Genomic DNA, 20,415 nt, shown 5'->3' with positions numbered 1-20,415 from the left:
CTGAGAGGGGACATGATAGCAGTTTTCAGGTATCTAAAAGGGTGTCATCAGGAGGAGGGAGAAAACTTGTTCACCTTAGCCTCCAATGATAGAACAAGAAGCAATGGGTTTAAACTGCAGCAAGGGAGATTTAGGTTGGACATTAGGAAAAAGTTCCTAACTGTCAGGGTAGTTAAACACTGGAATAGATTGCCTAGGGAAGTTGTGGAATCTCCATCTCTGGAGATATTTAAGAGTAGGTTAGATAAATGTCTATTAGGGATGGTCTAGACAGTATTTGGTCCTGCCATGAGGGCAGGGGACTGGACTCGATGACCTCTCGAGGTCCCTTCCTGTCCTAGAGTCTATGAGTACTTATGAGAGGGAGAGACATTTGGCTAAGTTAGAAGGTTGCTGCAGTAACAGGACCTTCGAAGGAGGGGATGATGAAAAGTAGGAAAAATAGGCATTCTAGAGGATCTCAGAGAGCTCTTCACCTCACACCTGTGCCAGCTCCCTCTGGTTTTTTTAGGAAACAATGCAGTACGTATGTAGAATGGGATTTAAAAAAAAATTGCTACAGTATTTGGATCCCTTACTTATTGGAACTGTTTCAAGGGCTAACTTTACCCAGTTTTAAATGCATTTGTTTATTTGAAGTTCATCACTTTGAACTATATTTCACGATGAACAAGATCACTTTTGAAGTGTGTTGTGATTGGCAATAGCGGTTCACAATCATGTTTCAAATTAAACCCACATGCTAATGGCCCTTTAGCACTACAAGTTTGACTGCCAAGACCCCTGGTTACACTACAGGTGGCACGGTTAAAATATTATTCCATTTTTGCAGGGCAAAGGAAATCCTGATGTGCTTGAGCATGGCTCAAGGATGCTCTTACTGTCTCATTGTTGGTACAAAATTGAGTTTTGCTTTAACTGTGTCAGGGAACAGCTGTGCTAAATCTGTTTCCCCCAATATGGTTGTATTTATCTTCTATAAGCCCCGGTACATGGGTTGTAGTAGCAACTCATGACACAAAGCAAAGTAACTTTTTAGAGACAACGGATGGTGCTCTCTACTTGTCTTTCATCTTGTCCCTTAAGTGATCTCACATTACCAGCTCTTTAAAGTTGTGTGGCTGTGGTTTCATAAATCAGATTATATTCTTCAGAGACTAAGCTAAAGCAGTAAAATTGAGTTACTTAAATAAGGATGCTAGAAGAGATGTGGCTTCTTTTCTGCCCCAAGACACACAAGCCATTTCTTGTTTTCATTCAGAACTGTCAGGGGAATGAAATGTTTCTGCGGAGGCCAATTTTATTTGAGGCAACCTTGTTTAAAACAAACGGCCAAACGCGCATAGCCCACAATGACTGCAGTAAGTGCCTTGCACAAATACTTTTATGTAAAAGGGCTAACCTTTTACTTGTTGGATGGTATAATGGATTTTAGAAAGAAAATTGTGTCCAAGCCTGTTGAAAGTCAATTGTGGATCTGTCCAACTGACGAAGTAATGCTATGCCCAAGGCCTTGGTAGGAGGGCCGTGCATGTGCTGTAGTGTATGTGTGCCAAAAATCATATGATCCTTTTGACAGGAGAGCTTCTGTACAACAATCAGGTTTTATGAGGGGGAGAGCAAAAATAATTTACTTTCAGAATTTCACTTAAAATATAGCTGGTTTTGAACATGCAAACAATCCTTAAATGCTCCCTTGTGTACAGAATTCTTCACATATTGATAATGGAATAGAAAGCCCTTTTATTTCTAGGTTGATAGTTCAATTCCTAACCAGGGGCCCAATCCTATATAGAGCATTGTGCAGGTGCAGACCTCTGCTAGCATAGGTATCTCCGAGGGGCCCAGTCTGGCAGTGAAAGGAAAATATGTTTTCGTCTATAATGACCTCTGATTATTTCCCCCCAGAGAAGACTTTACTAAGGAATGGAGTACTTAATTACCTAATCTGACACTGGACTGGTAGTGCTAAGGAGCTAATTGTCCCATCAGCTGAGAGGGGGAGTTAAAAAGCACTGGAAGGAAGTGCAGAGTGGGAAATGCTAACAGAACTGAGGGAAAAGGGATCTTAGGAGGGTGAGTGCTCTCTCCTGGGAGAATGGGCTGACATCTGAAGAACGTTGTGGATAGAGCTGTTGCATGGATTGGGATGGTAGTGGTACTATTAATAAATCACATAGGAGTGTGAGCAAACAAGAGGCATACAAGGCTGAGTGGGATCACAGGATATGAGCGTAGCCTATCCTGTTGCATAGTCTTGTCCATGCTAGGAAAATCAGTACCTCATTTTTAAGCAGTGATCTTAGCTCTAGTGTATATAGGGTTCTCAAGCTGCTTTTTTTTTGTGTGGCATTTTGTAATGAAAACCTGAGCGGGTTTCCAAGAGGAGGAGGTAAAATCACCTGAGCCATTTCTCCACTAACACTTCCAATCTAAGGGGCAGCTACACCATTGCTGAAAGATGGATACTAATTTTCCTAGTGGAGCTGCATCCCAGGCTGTCAATTTGGTATCGCTCATGAACACTAAATCCACTGGAGACAAAAAGAAACATTGCAGGGGGGAAATTAGTTTTGTGTACTGTTGTCTTTTATGCCAGGTGAACTAGTACAATCAAACCAGTATTTGAAATTGAAGTGTCTGTAATTTGCACATATTAGAGCTTTTTTTAATTACGTAAAGAGCAGCAACTCTGAGCTTACATATATTGGCATATATTTTTGCTGTGTATCTAGCAAAAATTCAGCTGAATTTTTATAAGATCCATATTAATATGCTCCCATTTAGAGGGGTGAAATCATGTTCTCAGTGTCCAATATTGATTGATTTTTTGGCTTGTGTGTCCAGAACTAATGGCCATCAGAGAGAAATTGATACATTTAAAAAAAAATATTTTACCTCCATGTTGGTACTTAATAAGAGATTTTTGCAGTTGGGTTGGATTGTTTTACAACTGACTTTGGTTTGATGCTGTTTTAATCAAAATATTTTAATGAGGTTAAAATACAGTTGTTAAAATCTGGCATGCGTTTTAATGCTTACTTAAATATCTGGATTATAAGTACTGAATCTGTAAATTAGTTGCAGATGCATGGTAATTTTTCACTAGTACACAGCCTAATTTATTAAGGGATAAGTGTGTGTTAGTTTTCCAGATGGGCTTTGAATTCTTCTTCCTTAACCAGCAGGGTAGGATTGCAGGAATAGGTCCTAAATGAACTCTTTAATTTTTAAGGAGCAGCTTCACATCCAAACCTTCTTGTTTGAAAGAAGGCGACACTGCATTATGTGCATGGATCTTCTAGCATGGAGGGGAACATGTGGGAAGGATCCTCATGGCACCATTGAGGCACAAAAATTTCCTCCCCCTCCTCCAGGTTAGGAGTTGGTTGTATGGTAGAATTTCCACATTAGGAGGTTGAGAGAATGTGCTGCTGTGGCCTAGTTAGACATTCTTCTGCAATTTTGAAAAATCAATATGAAGAGACACACCATGCCAAAGTCACTCAGCAGGGGCGCTGTCAAACACCCATTTGGAGAGACAGTATCTCTGACAAACAGGGTTATGAATGAAACACTGGCTGTCTTGTCTGATCTATGTTCCTTTTGGACACTCATTGACTCAGCTGTGTAGAGATGATGTGCATTTGTCACTTTTGGAAATCCTTTCTCAGTGCACATGTGGGGTGACAGAATAGTGGTAAAAACTGTTTTCCTTATCGAGCAAGGCTAATGCTGCATCAGAGCTACGTGCCAGGGCAGTTTAAATATTGTCTCTTAGGAAGAGTAAATGGTTTAATTTTTGGACAGTTGAATCAAAATAGCAACATGCCTGTAAAAAGGGAGTCAACAAAGTATGTGTGTGTGCTGCAGTGCGCACCCTTGTAATCCGTTCTGTTGAGAGATTTTCATCCAGCTCTTCCCAGAGCATTTGTCTCCCTTGGTTAGATTCTATGCTCCTTAGGACAAGGATTTATACAGTGCCAAGCACGTTATCATACTTAAGAAATAATGTTGACTACGAAGAGACTAAATTAATGTATTCATGTAATATGTTGCTTATTCAGAAAATGCTTTACTAATTAGCAATAGCTAAAATTGTTAAAATATCCCCAAACACACGACAAACATTATTAAGGTTAAAAACATTGTATGCAACCTTTATATTTAAACATACCTTATTTTAAAATGTGAATTGTCTTAGGTCTTGTAACTGAGATTTTAAAAAAACCATTCTTTAGGCAGCATTGTGTAACTTACGGACTATGGGACAGGGAAAGAGTCAGGATTCCTGGAGTCTGTCCATCTCTGCTGCTACTGATCCATTGCGTGAACCTGCACTCTGAGACCATTCTCATTTTACCAAACTTAGAGGGTTGTTGAGATGGATTAATTATGGTTTGTAAAATTCCCTTTGATCTTACAATATATTATTGGCTTTTGCAATCCAAATTACAGTATTAGCAATTATCATATTTATATATTAAACAAAGTTTTTAAAATGACCTGTTTCCGGTGCTGAGTATTTTCATAAGGTGTTGATGTAAGTTCACTTTTAGGCTGAACTGAGGTAATTTTTCCTCAATGGATTTAAAAAGAAAAATTAACTTATCTACGTAAATGAGGAAAATTCCAATGATTACCTACCCCTGTCATCACATTTTACAAAAGGGACCCATGATAGTTGAACTGCAACCATTCTGAAGTTCAAGAAACTGCTCCTTTAAAGATCCTTTGGATGCTTGATATGTGAAAGTCTAAAATTATAGATTGTATTTCTAATACATCATAGTAAAGTGCACTTTAGAGGCATGCTGTGATGTCTTGTTCCTGAAGATACAAAAAACTGTGAACCAATAACATGCAATCTGCTTTAATTGAAGAGTCATGTAATTTCTGTTAATCACAGGATTTCCTGAAGGAGAGTTTAAACCTATATTGTAATGGTCTTTTGAATAAAAGTATAATGGGCCGCAAATGGTGTTGCTGTAGTCTGTCAATAATTAGTACTATTTCTTAGTTCAGATTCTGATGGGATCATTAGAGTATTATATTAACTCAATTTATATTATAACTTTTATAGCAGAATCTGAAACTTTTTGCTATCATTTTTGGAGAGGAAAGTTCCTTCAGTGCTGTATTTTTGAAAAATCCTTCAGTGCAATTTTGAAAATAAATACAGTGCTGTATTTATTTTGAAATCCTGCATAGCAGGTTGATCTCTGTTATAAATGCTTAGTCCGTATTCATAACATTCAGGATTTTTTTTAAAAGGAGTGTTGTAAAGGGCTTCTTCGGACACTTTTATTTAAAAACAAACAAAGACCATTTTTTCCAGAAATAGTTAAGAGACCAAAATGATGGACACATTATGGTCTTCCTCAACTTTAATGTTTCTGTGCAAGTCTGCTTACATGTAGCATTTAGGAGAATATCAGCTAACCCTATCTTCCAAAAAACTACCTCGCGCATAGCCACTTTCATAATTGTCTGCATATGTGCATTTAATAAATATAGGCCCAGGTCCCACATCCGCTTGTTGCTCTGCCTAGGCAGTGTAAAGTAGCTGGATAGCTGCCTTATAAAGGCATCTAGGGATGTTCTAGAAATAGAGACTCTTCAGTTAGCATAGAGCCAGCATAGCTGGCGGGACAGTGTGGGGCATGGCCATAGCATGTCATATTCCAGTACTCCCCAGCCAGTAGAATGGTCACTATTTCTGCGGATGTAACTTAGAACAGCTGAGGGGCAGTTGTAAGTTTAGATCAAAGACCAAACCTGCACCCTGAATTCTGTGCCAAATGTAGTTCCAGCTGGAGTCAGGGATCTGGTCCATAATATTGAAGAACTATTATTTGATGTAGAGATTTTGGCTCTTGTTGACTCTGGATTTGTCAGTCAGCTTTAAGGATGTTCTTAATTTGGTGCACATGTGTAGTAGCCCCACTGACCTGAGTAGGGCTACTCAGTTATAGGGTCAAGTATCAAAGGGGTAGCTGTGTTAGTCTGGATCTGTAAAAAGCGACAAAGAGTCCCGTGGCACCTTTATAGACTAACAGAAGTATTGGAGCATGAGCTTTCGTGAGTGAATACCCACTTCAGTTATAGGGGTGACAAGGTGCTTTGCAGGACTCCTATTCATTTTGGATCTGATCCATCTAAGGCTACATCTACACTACAGGGTAATTTCGAATTAACATAAAACGGTTTTATAAAACAGATATTATAAAGTCGACTGCGTGCGGCCACAGGAGGTACATTAATTCGGCAGTGTGCGTCCATGGTCCAAGGCTAGCATCGATTTCCGGAGCGTTGCACTGTGGGTAGCTATTCTGTAGCTATCCTATAGTTCCCGCAGTCTCCCCTGCCCCTTGGAATTCTGGGTTGAGATCCCAGTGCCTGATGGGGCAAAAATCATTGTCGCGGGTGGTTCTGGGTACAGCCTCACCCCTCCCTTCTTGAAAACAGCAGACAACCATTTCGCGCTTTTTTTCCTGGATGAACTGAAAGCAAACACGATAGCACAGCAAGCATGGACCCTGCTCAGATCAATAGCGCAATCGTGGACGTTGTAAACACCTCGTGCATTCTCGTGCAGTCTATGGTGAGCCATGAACTGCAAAGGCAGGCGAGGAGGAGGCAGCTACGGCAGCACGGCGACGAGAGTGATGAGGACATGGACACTGATTTCTCCCTAACCGCGGGCCCCTGCGCTTTGGAGCTCCTGCTGGTAATGGGGGAGGTTCTACCCATTGAACGCCGATTTTGGGCCCAGGAAACAAGCACAGACTGGTGGGACCGCATAGTTTTGCAGGTGTGGGACGATTCGCAGTGGCTGCGAAACTTTCGCATGCGTAAGAGCACTTCTTTTGAACTTTGTGACTTGCTTTCCCCTGCCCTGAAACGCCATAATACCAAGATGAGAGCAGCCCTCACAGTGGAGAAGCGAGTGGCAATAGCCCTCTGGAAGCTTGCAAGGCCAGACAGCTACCGGTCAGTCGGGAATCAATTTGGAGTGGGAAAATCTACTGTGGGGTCTGCTGTGTTGCAAGTAGCCAAAGCAATCATTAAGCTGCTGCTATGAAAGATTGTGACTCTGGGAAACGTGCAGGTCATAGTGGATGGCTTTGCTGCAATGGGATTCCCTAACTGTAGAGGGGCGATAGATGGAACCCATATCCCTAACTTGGCACCGGAGCACCAGGGCACCCAGTACATAAACCTCAAGGGGTACTTTTCAACGGTGCTGCAAGCACTGGTGGATCACAAGGGACGTTTCACCAACATCCACGTGGGATGGCCAGGATGGGTTCATGACGCTCGCGTCTTCAGAAGCACTGTTCTGTTTAAATGGCTGCAGCAAGGGACTTACTTCCCGGACCAGAAAATAACAGTTGGGGATGTTGAAATGCCTGTCCTTATCCTGGGGGACCCAGCCTACCCCTTGATGCCATGGCTCATGAAGCCATACACAGGCAACCTGGACAGTGGTCAGGAGCTGTTCAACTACAGGCTGAGCAACTGCCGGATGGTGGTAGAATGTGCATTTGGCTGTTTAAAAGCCCGCTGGCGCACGTTACTCACTCGCTTAGACCTCAGCCAAACCAATGTCCCCTTTGTTATTGCTGCTTGCTGTGTGCTCCACAATCTCTGTGAAAGTAAGGGGGAGACCTTTATGGCGGGGTGGGAGGCTGAGGCAAATCACCTGGCCGCTGATTATGCGCAGCCAGACACCAGGGCGATTAGAAGAGCTCACCAGGAAGCGGTGTGCATCAGAGAAGCCTTGAAAACGAGTTTCATCACGGGCCAGGGTACGGTGTGACTGCTGTTTGTTTCCCCTTTATGAACCTCCCCCGCGTTATTGACTCCTCCTGTAAGCAACCCACCCTCCCCCTTCGATTACAGTTTGCTTAAGGAAATAAAGTCACTATAGTTTAAAAAGCATGTATTCTTTATTAAAAGTCATTCCCTGTAAGCAACCCATCCTCCCCCTTTGTTTAAAAAGCATGTAATTATAAAAAGAGGAAGAGAATTAACAAGGTATCCTGGGAATGGTTTGGGAGGAGGATAGGAGGGAAGGAAAAGGCCATTAAGCGCATTTCAGTGTAATGACAGCCTTTTGGTTGGACTGTCCACGGGGGTGGAGTGGGCTGGTGCACAAAGCCTTCCCCCACGCGTTCTTACACGTCTAGGTGAGGAAGAAATGGAACATGGTGAGTACTGAGAGTGGTTAAACATGGGCTGCAGCGGCACTCTGTGACCCCGCTGCTCCTCCTGAAGATCCACCAGACGTCGGAGGATGTCAGTTTGATCACGCAGCAGCTCCAGCGTTGCATCCCGCCACTGCTGATCTTCCTGCCTACACCTCTCATCTCGAGCGTCCCTCCTGTCCTCATGTTGGTCCCTCCTGTCCTCACGTTCACTGGCATCTTTCCTGTACTTTGCTACCATGTCCTTCCACTCCCTCAGATGAGCTCTTTCATTGTGGGTTACTTCCATGATTTCTGAGAACATTTCATCTTGCGTCCTCTTCTTCCTCTGCCTTATCTGAGCTAACCTTCATGATGGAGTAGGGAGGCTTGAAAAAGGTGCAGCTGCATGAGTGGGGGAAAATAGGGAGAGAAGGATTTAAAAAGATACATTTTACAGAACAATGGTTATACTCTTTCACACTATTCACCTTACATAGCACCTGTGATTTCACTACAAGGTCGCATTTGGAAACCTTTTAAATTGAGTGCCTGCGGCTCTGGTGTTACAGATCAACACAGACGCAGGTCCGGGCATCACAATTCAGCTTGCATGCGGTCATGGTAAGGCAACAGCTTCTCCCTTGCTGCTTCTTTCCTGTTAACAAGGAGCAGCAGATGCCAACCCCTCCCCTCCCCAATCCAATTCTCTAGAATTGCTTTACCCCTCCCCCCCCGGCATGGCTGGTATCATGGAAGATCACTGCTAATCACCCACCTTTCTCCCCTCTTCCCCCCCCCCACCGCGTGGCTGGTAGCTGGGAAGATACCTGCTGGCCAAATGCTAAAAAGCTCAGCACTATCCTTCCTCCCCTCCCCCATCTCTCTGTCCCCTTACTTAAATTCCTTAATTTCAACCAGGTTACCATGAACGATATCACTCTGCTGAGGATAACAGAACGAGATAAAGAACAGATGTTTCTCGAATGTCAGCAATCACTGGGACCATACGCAGCTATGCTTTGTCATGCAATGATACCCGATTACTTGCTACATGCATGGCGTGATAAAGTGTCCTACCATGGTGGACGGAACAAGGCTGCCTTGCCCAGAAACCTTCTGCAAAGGCTTTTGGAGTACCTCCAGGAGCACTTCATGGAGATGTCCCTGGAGGATTTCCACTCCATCCCCAGACATGTTAAACAAACTTTTCCAGTAACTTTACTAGCAGCGAATGCATCCCAAGCCCTCATGGCAAATCAATCATTAAAAAACGCTTGCTTTTAAACCATGTTTTATATTTACAAAGGTACACTCACCAGAGGTCGCTTCCATGGCTTCACTGTCTGGGCTAGTGGCTTGGGAGGGCTGGGAGGATAATTCCGTCTGTGTCACAAAAAGCTCCTGGCTGCTGGGGAGAATGGAGTGCTGTGTGCTCTCTGCAAGCTCTTCCTCCTCCTCATCTTCCCCCTCTGAATCCTCATCCATGGTTTAGATTATAACCCTCACCTCGGAATCCATGGACAAGGGGGAGTAGTGGTGGCGCAGCCCCCTAAAATTGCATGCAGCTCAGCGTGGAAGCGGCATGTTTTTGGCCCTGACCCTGATCTTCCCTTTGCTGCTTTGGTTTTCTGGTAGGCTTGTCTGAGCTCCTTCACTTTCACTCTGCACTGCACTGAGTCCCTGCTGTGGCGTCTCTCTATCATGGTCCTGGAAATTTTTTCAAAAGTTTTTTCATTTTGTCTTTTGGAACGCAGTTCTATTAGCACTGAATCCTCTCCCCATATAGCGATCAGATCCAGTACCTCCCGTGCGGTCCACGCTGGTGCCCTTTTTCTATTCTCAGGAGACTGCATTGTTACCTGTGCTGATGAGAGCTCCACGCTGACCAAACGGGAAATGCAATTCAAAAGTTCGCGGGGCTTTTCCTGTATACCTGGCCAGTGCATTAGAGTTCAGATTCCTGTCCAGAGCGGCCAGTGGTGCACTGTGGAATACCGCCCGGAGGCCAATAACTTCGATTTGTGGCCACGCTAACCCTAAATCGATATGTTAATATCGATTTTCGCGTTACTCCTCTCATCGGGGAGGAGTACAGAAATCGATTTAAAGAGCCCTTTAAATCGATATAAAGTGCATTGTAGTGTGGACGGGTACAGCGTTAAATCGATTTAACGCTGTTAAAATCGGTTTAACTGCGTAGTGTGGACGAGGCCTAAGGATTGAGTAGTTAAACTAGAAATTGATGTAAGAAGGGGAAATCCAGCAGGTGACTTGTTTTGAATTGTGAACTACGTGGTGTTAATGCCACATAGGAAAGGGGAAGTTCAGGGTAATGGCAGAGATGTGACCAAGAAATACAGATTCCAGATATACAATGCTTGCAAGTGTCATAGCTAGATTGTTTTAAAAATACAAAGGCTATCAACTCTCATGCTTCAGTTGTTCCTGCTAATTGCCTGCAGGAGTTAGGAAGGAATTTTTCCCCCTCACTATAATAAAATCTTAACTCAGCTGGCCACATAATGTGTTAGAGGGTTGAGCATTTCCGGCTTTCTCAGTATCAATAAGTATTGGCCACTGACAAAAAGAGGATACAAGAGTAAATAGACCAGTGATCTGCTCCAGTAGGACACATCCTACATTGCTATCAGAATATATATTTTTATTGTAGTTTATGCTGTCATAGGACTATTCAGTTTTTTAGTCTCAGTGTAATGTTGTGAAAGCCTTCCGCATTTTCTTCAGGTAATGTATGCTAATTTGTTTCTGCTTTAAGGGAAAAAACCTGAGGTATCTTTATGGCTAATATTGTCATTTAGCTAGAGTATAAAAAAGGTTATGATCTTTCTGGTATGTGAGCACTTAAAAAACATCTCAGTTTAAATGCTAGTCTCTTGTTTAATGGAGCAAATTAGTTAGGGGGAAAATATTTCTCAATGCAGTCATTGGATCTGGCTTGAATGTTGTTTTGGTGGGGAAAAAAACACTCATGTGCAAAGGGGATCATCAACTTAAAAATCATGTTTCTGTCTGAAAATGTTTGACCTATTGTTACAGGAAATACCTAAATTTCTATAAATGAAAGTGATTATAGAGAAAATTTATCCCTCTCATTTTTTTCATCTTTGTGCACTGCATGATTTCTGTTTGTATAAGCAAATTCACTGTTTTCCTCTGTATAGTCAATTGATCAGTTTCCTCTCTTTGTAGTTAGAAAGTATTTGGTTGTTAAACTGTTAATATCAGCAGCGAGATTCAGGGGCAAGTGCAGTGCCTGAAACTAATTTTGACTTTTAAAACAAAAGAGTGATTAGCTTTCAAACCAATACATTTGGTCCTTTTAAGCCATAGCAGATTATGAATAACTACCAGGAAGAGTTCTAAAATTTTTAAATCAGATGAGTGTTTTTAACAGGTAATAACCTGAACTGTGCTTACCCCAGCAATTTTCAGGAGGGGTAAAAAGCTTCTGAGTCCATTTAAACAGCCTCTGAGCTCCTCCGTTTCTCTAGCTTGAACTCCTTTATATTGTGATTGTACTAGTTGGGAATTTGACAAGTAAAAGTCTGAAAGCTTGGGCCAGGAACAATCTAATGTGAAGACAAATTTTAAAAAATGAAACCTGTGTATACTAAGATTCTCTTTTCCCTTGTAATTCTGACACTGATTAGTGACCATTTTCACAAGTAAGGTACCTAAAACTTGGCAAGGACGTTTTTGGCTAACAGCACTAGCTGTGATTTCCTGGTGAAATTCTGACTTTATGTAATTGCATTCTGTCGAAATTCCTGTTGCCTCAAATGGATACAGTATCCTTCACTTCTTACCCTAAACTGATGTGTAATGTTGCTGGTGCTGTAACAATGGCTGATGGCATCACACAGAGTGTGGGTATTATTCAGAGATGGATAAAATGAAATGAACCCTGTGCAGTATATAGATAGTAACTGTATATAAATGGTGTGTAATTCTGTAAAGCACTTGATGCTTGAAAGAGAGACTCTGTTTGACTCTTTTGGCAGAGTACTTGGGAGGGGTTGAGGCATTACTGTGTTTTTCATACAATATTTAGTGGTGGATGTGTGTGTGTGTGTAAATCAACTGTCCTCCAAAAAACATAGGTTGAGATTTTCAAAGCTGAGTGGGAAATTTCGCACCTACAATTCCCATTCAGCTCTATAGGAGCTGTGTAGTTAAATCCTCCTGTCAAAAGACTGTATTTGGTCTCTGGTCTCTGGATATTTGCACTGTGGCATGGGGGGAAAAACATTCTTTGCATTCCATATATTTAATGACTTCTCTTAATTCTAAATCATTCTCACTGAGGTAAGCTTGCACGGCTAATCTGCCTATCAGTGTTCATTGCTGATTTTTCAGTTATATACATTATACTGTTTTTTTTTTTAAACACTGCTGTAACTGAATACGGACTGCTCAGAAGCAAAGTAAATGTTTACTTATTCAGCAAGTAAAGGAAATCTTGGTTACCGCCCTTGAAAAAGTAAGTGAGGAATTTCATCCAATATGTAAACTCAGACAGGGGATCCCACCCTTTTTGACATAAGGTTGTGTCATCTAGAGGAGTGGGGTTTTGAACATGAGTCAGAGGCTTTTACATTAAAATGTTTTCTTTTAATAGACCTGAATTTGAGCTCTGATAACTAATTTGTTTGCTGTTTTTAAGAGTTTTAAACTAATTATTGAAATAATTGCAGATCAAAATATGTAGTTATTTTTATTTTATATATGTGTGTGTATGCATGTATGTATAAATAGGGAGAGAGAGTGAGTGAGTATTGGTTAGCATTAGAATGTTGACTTTGTGACCCATTGACCATAGAGTTTATTAGCAATACCCTGTGTTGTAAAATAAGCTTTTGTAAGAGTTTAAAGAATTAATACTGCCAATGCCTTTTTAAAACTGCAGAATCTGATTACTATGAGCTGATGAAAGCATGATTATCACTGAAATTTTCAAGCTGGAGAAGTAACTCCAACAAAATCTAATCTACCATGCTTATAAACTTATATTTGTTTATTGACCAAATATAGGTTGATCTTGGCTGTTCACATACTTCATCTTGCCAATTTCCTGTATCAGTTTTTGGATTTAGTCCCAAAAACAGTGGAATACAAAGCCTCTAATATCTGTAGTCATATGGTAAAGATTAGAAGCAAAACATAGACTTCCAAGGAGACACTGATATACATGAATGGAAGCTTTTTTTTTTTTTAAATCTTGCTTAGATAAAATGTATTAGTTTCAGTTGGTGTTTGCCTAAACCACGCTTTCTAGTAGATTTATTTATGATCAATCAAGTTGTAATACTTGTTCTGACATTATGAGTTATGTACACACACTATTTCTATAGTGCCTTCCGTTCAGGGATTTCCTAGCCATTTAAAATTAAGCTTTATATCATCTCACCTGTGTCTTCGGTGGCGGGACCTTCATTCGCTCCGCAGGGCTTCAGCGGCATTTTGGCAGTGGGCCCTTCACTAGCTCCGGGTGTCTTCGGTGGCATTGAAGGATCCGCCACTGAAGGTCCTGCTGCCGAAGACTGCTCCACAGTGGGTGGTGCATTTTTTTTTTTTTGTGAGTGAGTTAAAGAGGCGCCACTTTTGGGGAATGTGCTCAGGGGGAGCAGCCGCTCCCCTCCTAGCTACACCATTGGTCTGTATGCTTGAGGGGCAGGGCGGTAGTGACCAAGATTTTCAAACATGACTAGTGACTTTGGATGCCCAACTTGAGATACCTTAAAGGAGCCTGATTTTCAGAAAGTGCTGAGCCACTCAACCTCTGAAAATCAGACTTTATTAAGTTGTCTCAAGTTGGGAACCAAAAGCCGAAGCATTCAGAATCACTTGTCAGTTTTGAAAATCTTGCCCAATATCCTATATATTTCACCCTTCAATATGTAAGACACTATTCTCTGCTTTGATAAGAATCATTATACTGTATCATGCATAGAACCAAGTACCACACGTTGTTTTTTGACATCTATTTGGGAACTTTTGTGTGTCATTGAAAGCAAATTTAAATATCCATGGCTCACTTGATCTAGAAATATATAGCATTTTTCTTGCTTCTTTTCTATGCTAGGCTAACAGAACATGCATATTAAAGTTCTGCTTTCCCACTGATTTCTGTAGCCATCATTAACTGCTAGGTAAAGACCAGTATTGGAAACCAAGTAACTCATCAATAGCCAGTAAAGGACATGCTTGACTTAGGAAAAAAAATCAAGGGGAAAATATTCTACCGTATTAGATTTACAATCCTGCCTGGCTTTTTAAGCAAGCCATAGCTTGTTGGGACTCACAGGAGGGGACCCAAAGGAAAGGTATACTCATTGAAGGGAAGTGTGACATCATTGGATGCAGCCTTCTGGTTGGAGAGGTTCCATGGGTCATTAGTGTCCATCAGAATGGGCTTGTAGCAGAGATCCTGTCTCTTGTCCCTGCCCAGTGCCTATGAAAGATCCTCTTTCCAGCTGTGTCAGCTGTGGGTGGCTTTTCCTGCTCTCAGCTGTCTGTGAACATCTTTCCTTTCATCACAAAGTGAGATGCTACAGCTAGTGCAAATCACAAATAAAGAGCTGTACCTTGAAGTGTGAGTTTGCTGCACAAGCTCTGTGCCTTTCCCATTGCAAAATGAGAGAGGAGAGTGAACAGCCAGGACAAGGGAGGAGCATGTGGCTGGTCTGAGGAAGCATGCAGCTGTGGAAGAGCATGAGGCCCAGAGGCTATGGCAGGGAGTCTTATTGGCTTTTGTAAAGGAACCCCCAACTCTAGAGCACAGAGTAAGGTGCCACTCCTGCCAGGCATGTACACTGCTGCTGAATGCCACTCTATAGTTTGGTTCTCTGATATAAGTTCAGCTGCCAGTGAAAGTCTTGTAGGCAGTGATGTTGTTGTAGCTCTGTCGATCCCAGGATATTAGAGAGACAAGGTGGGTGAAGTAATATCTTTTATTGGCCCAACTTGGTGAGAGAGTCAAGAAGAGCTTCATGAGGCTCGAAAGTTTCTCTTTCTCACCAACAGAAGTTGGGCCAGTAAAAGTTATTTCCTCACCCACCTTGTCTATCTAGTGCAGGAGCAGGCAAACTTTTTGGCCTGAGGGCTGCATCGAGCTTCGTAAATTGTATGAAGGGCCAGATAGGGGAGGGGGTTGTGGCCTGGCTCCCACCTCCTATCTGCCCTGCCCCCCCGCCCCCAGGACTCCTGCCTCATCCAACCACCCTGTTCCCTGACGGCCCCTCTGGGACCCTTGCTCCATCCACCCGCCCTCGCTCCCTGTCCCCTGACTGCCCCCGGGCTGCCACTGCCCCAGTCCAACCCCTCCTCTCATTCCTGACACTCCCCTGCCCCATCCAACCACCCCTGCCCCCTGCTGCCCCATCAACCCCCCCCTCCTTCCTGACTGCCCCCAGGACCCCTGCCCCCATTCAACCCCCTGTTTCTCCACCCTCACCATGACCACCACCCTGAACTCCCCTACCCTCTATCCAAACCCCCTGCCCCCCCCCCCGCTCCCTGCCCCTTTACCACACTGCCTGGAGCACCAGTGCTGGTGGCGCTACAGCCACGCTGCCTGGCTGGAGCTGGGCCATGCCACCGCTGCCATGCAGCACAGAGCACCGGGTCAGGCCGGGCTCTGTCGCTGTGCTGCCCCAGGTGCTCTCAGCCCCGCTGCCCAACGCATTGTGCTGGCGGCGGAGTGAGCGAGCTGAGGCTGTGGGGGAGGGGGGACAGCAGGGGAAGGGCTGGGGGCTAGCCTCCTGGGCCAGGAGCTCAGGGGCCGCGCAGGATGGTCCTGCAGACCATAGTTTGCCCAACCCTGATCTAGTGAAAGTCTTGAAATCTCAGTCCAAGAGCAGTGAGGAATTTGCCTATGCACTGATATGCCTAAGTGGTTGGGCCTGGGTGGAATGAAGGTGTCCCAGATATGTGGCTGGGGGAGAGGACTTCCCATCCCCAAAATGAGTCACTTTGCAAGTACTCCCTCCACTGGGCCATCTCCTGCTCTAAGCTGGTATTGGTAAATAGTTGTGGCCAGTCTAGGAAAATTCCTGAGGAGCTGTGCATGTATTTTCCTTCTCCCGTGTCCATGGTAATGGCAACAATGACCTTCAGGTCAGGAATTTCCTGGTGTTTAATTGCTGCATTAAAGAGCCTTGTTGACTTTGCCTGAGGCCCTTAACCCAGCCAGTCATTAGTATCCAGGAAATGCCCTCTCTGTCAGTCATTATAACTTCTCTTAATTTGAGCTCAGACGACTTTATTAGTGTATCCTCTATTAAACAGAAAAACAACATAGATTTGAGCCCGAAATAATTTAGTACACATTTAGAATTAGTTAATCTCATCCAAACAGTTTACCAGAAAGTTACCACCTTGCCAAAACAATACATTGGTCACTTATTTGTTAGGAGCCAGGCCCCATTGTCAGAGGCCACATGCAACAGAAAAATGAGTCAGAAGTGGGCAGCAGCCCAAGGATCAGCTGATTGTTGATGGCTGCCTGCCTACTCGCTGTCATGGAGTTGGAAGTGGGAGGAAGACAATTGCACATCCCATGGGGACCAAGCGGATGTATCTGCCCCAGGAGTAGGGACAACAATTTAGTCGATCTAGATAATTAAGACTAATATTTGTCTTAATTCTCCGTAGTCATTAGTGATTCTCTTGTAACTTTTTAGTCATTTGAGTTCATTATTACTTAGGACATTTATAAGCACCTTCTTCAGCAATGTAACAAACCAAAGTCCAAGGTAAAACTATGACACCCTGTTGATTCTATTCCTGGCATATAGTGAGATAACGAAACTCCTTGCGGAATGTATAGAATGCTTTGTACTCTGATCTTCCAGTTCCCACCCATTTATAATCATGGCATTTTTGCCCTTAGTCATTTGTAGCTAAGATTTTTTAAAAGGGTTGAACAGTTATTCCTCTAGGCTTGTCTGCTGGACTGAGCTTTGCTGAGCAGTATTCCATATAAGAAGCCTTTATAATTTTTAGTTAGGAAGTACTCATGGATTTTTATTTCCATCAAGCTGCCGACCATCGATTTCTGTTTACACAATTAGACTGAAGGAAGACTCTGCGCTGCTGAAGAAAACCACCACCTGGATCAGGACTGAAATAAGGTTTGAGGAAAAAATGCTTGTTGTGGTTTCAGAGATAATTTGTCTTTGTCAGTCTTTCAGAACTCATTAATAACTGTCTAAGCAATGTCTGCATTACTGAAGTAAATTAGTGTATTAGCCTTGTTTAAGTGACAATGCTAATTTAAAAATAATTTTATTTTGCCAGATACAAATCGGTGCATTTTTTTGACTTTTTGTGGCTTTGCAATGCATTTATGACCTAGTCATCTTATGACTTTTTCGTATTCAACATATTCAAATATCATAAGCAAACAAATATCAGTCAACATAAGATTGCATGTTGGTATTTGACCTTCAGAATTAGTTATGCAAATAGTGGATCGACTACGTGTTCAGCAAGAACCATATGTATTTGGTCAAACTGTTTTGAAAGTTCTCTGAATGCTAATGTTGTGCAATACTGTCCAGCCATGTTGAAGCCCTAGTATTTGCAAAACTTTTGACAAATTATTTTTTTCACTCTACAGCCAACTCCAATAATTAATACTGTAGCTCAGTTTCAGTGCATTTCTGCTTAAGCTGTTCATTCAAAGCCTGATTTGAACTGTACAAGAGGCAAGTGAATAGGACATGTTTGTATCGTAGTCAGCTGTATGTGGCACTTCCTGTTTTAATAGTCTGTGGGACATTGGAGAACCTTTTACTGTAAAATGACTCATTTTTTTTCTTTTTTAATGTGACATTTAGAGAACATTTACAGATTTGGATTCTTGGCCAGCATGAGATGTCATGGAGTGACACACTATGATGAATCTGAGTTCTCGATGAAAACAGCCTTGACAATATTAATATAAAATGTGCAAAACACCCAGCAAATCCATGATTTTGGCTTGAAATTGAGTGGACTAGAAGAATATATTTTTCTGATTAAATTCTGCAAGTGGGCGTTAATGATTTTCAAAATGCTGAAAGAATCTGTTCTGTAGCCTTTTTGTTCTTGGCATCTCCAGCTGTATTACAACAGCTCAAATTCTGTTTCACTTCAGTGCTCTAAGATTTTACCCTACAACATTTGAACTAGTTTCAAATTCTTTCAGTTTTCTACATTAGAAAGTAAAATTATTAATTCACAAACAGAATAATGTATCTTTTTGATAGATTTAAAAAGATATTAAAAATCACTTTGAGGGGATAATATGGATATTTAAAAAATGCCTCAAGGTCAATAAAACTATGGTCTGTGCAAATGACTGCCTTACTTTTTTGTATTTAAAAACTCAATACCAAAGAATTCCCAAACACAGCGCTGAGTGCCTGGGACGTGAATTTTAAAATTCAATAAAGAAAAGTTACACAATCAATCAAAGCTGGAACAGCTGCACCATGATCATTGTGGAAGTGACTCCCTAGTTGAGGATGATCATTTCAGTTCTGAGACTGATTTTTCACCCTATCTTTGACTTTTTTGCACTCCCTCCTCATTTTCTGCCCTATCTGCTTTCCTCCCTATATCCAATGCCCGTCTCCGGTAAAATAGGGGAAAAAACCCTATTCCTTTGTGTCGAAATTCTGCGTGCTTGGCCTTAGTCCAGAAGAGAATTATTTGTGGTTCATCAGATAAATCAGAAAAGCCATTTTTGTTTATATGGATTTCTTTTATTTTGTCCTCTCAAAGTCTTGATTAAACTTCTATTTTCATTTTCACTTTGGTCCACATCAGAAACTATAAAGCTTTTAAAGACATACATGGCAGTTTGGTGCCAACTCCAATTGAAAGTCATTTGAATCTTCCCCCTTGTTTAGCACTTCATTGCTAACCCTATTTTTTTTAGTTAATTGTCTTCCTATGTTATAATTTGTGTGCGAGATCTTGCAGGTTGTAGATGAAGTGTCTGGTGCTGCCGTAACTTTTGTTGCTAGGGTCCGTGTAGCTTACAAGTTTTACCTGTTGGAACCTGTTCCATGGCTGATTACTGCAGAGGGTACAGGCTGGGTACTCGATAAAGACCGATCTCTGCTGCAAGACTTCATCTGTATTTATATGACAGCTTCAGCAGACCTCTGCTTTCCACCAATCTCAGCCACAGAGCAGACCTTAAAGTCACTCTCTCTATTGAAGAGCAGAACTAGATCCTCTCAAAAAGACCACTCCTGTTCCAGCCAAAGCTTCAGGGCCGCCCGGGGGGAGCAAATGGGACAATTTGCCTCAGGCCCCAGGCCCCGCAGGCACCTCCACGAGAGTTTTTTGGGGCCCCTGGTGCGGGGTCCTTCACTTGCTCTGAGGGTCCCGGAAAACTCTCGCGGGGCCCAGGCCCCTGGAGTTTCTTCCGCTCCTGGTCTTCGGCGATGGGGGGTCCTTCCGCTCTGGGACCCACCGCCGAAGTCCCCCAAAGAACCACGGTGGGGTGTCCTTCCACCCTGGGACCTGCCGCCAAAGTTCTGGCTCTTCGGCGGCAATTTGGCGGTAGGGGCCCCCCACTGCCGAAGACTCCAGGCCCCCTGAATCCTTTGGGCGGCCCTGAAAAGCTTTGCAACTTTTTACCAGTCCCCCTGAGAGGATGATGTCTGCCCTCCCATTCCAGTTAAAAGCCTACATCCCAACAGTCCCTGCTTTCCACTCACCTCTTCCGACTCTCCTAGTCACAGCCAAGGAGGATATTTTTTTAATACTGTATTCATGAAATACAGTGCTTTGCTTCAGCATGGCAGGCTTTTACCCATGCATTCATAGTACAGATAGTGAGAATGTGCCAGAGAGTTGTGAGCAGAGTGAAAAGGACTGAGTTAAATGTGACCTGAAGGAGAATGGGGAAAAGTAGGTTTGCTGCTTTTTAACAAAGTGGTGGGGTGGGTGATATAGAAGCTTTTTATATAAAGAAGGCTTGAGAAAACAGATTTTAAAATAAAATTTGTTTGCTTTTTAACCTAGTGAGCAGCCCAGTCATCAGCTGTCTTCTCATGAAGAACATGGTAGGCCAAACCTGAATCAGCACACCTTTTATTCTAAATCATCTTAGGTTTTCAAGAATGGTCTGTGGTTAAAGCACTGGACAGGTACATGTCAGATCTGGGTTGAGTTCCCATCTATATTACAGATTTTCTGTTTGACC

General features: G+C 42.6%; 1 protein-coding gene across 9 annotated transcripts in view; it reads left to right on the top strand.

The window, feature by feature from the left end:
* Positions 1 to 20,415, top strand: part of EPS8 (epidermal growth factor receptor pathway substrate 8) — a 225,423-nt gene that overhangs the window by 55,844 nt on the left and 149,164 nt on the right. The window contains exon 3 of one of the 9 annotated variants that reach the window (XM_050968385.1): positions 17,285 to 17,344. The exons of the other annotated variants lie outside the window; for them this stretch is intronic. The gene's annotated coding sequence lies outside the window, so the exon portion shown is untranslated. The remainder of the gene's footprint in view (positions 1 to 17,284; positions 17,345 to 20,415) is intronic. 9 annotated transcript variants of the gene reach the window in all.

Source organism: Gopherus flavomarginatus, chromosome 1 (genome assembly GCF_025201925.1).
Source record: "Gopherus flavomarginatus isolate rGopFla2 chromosome 1, rGopFla2.mat.asm, whole genome shotgun sequence".
Taxonomy (NCBI): domain Eukaryota; kingdom Metazoa; phylum Chordata; order Testudines; family Testudinidae; genus Gopherus; species Gopherus flavomarginatus.
This window is presented reverse-complemented; position numbering and strand designations above follow the sequence as displayed.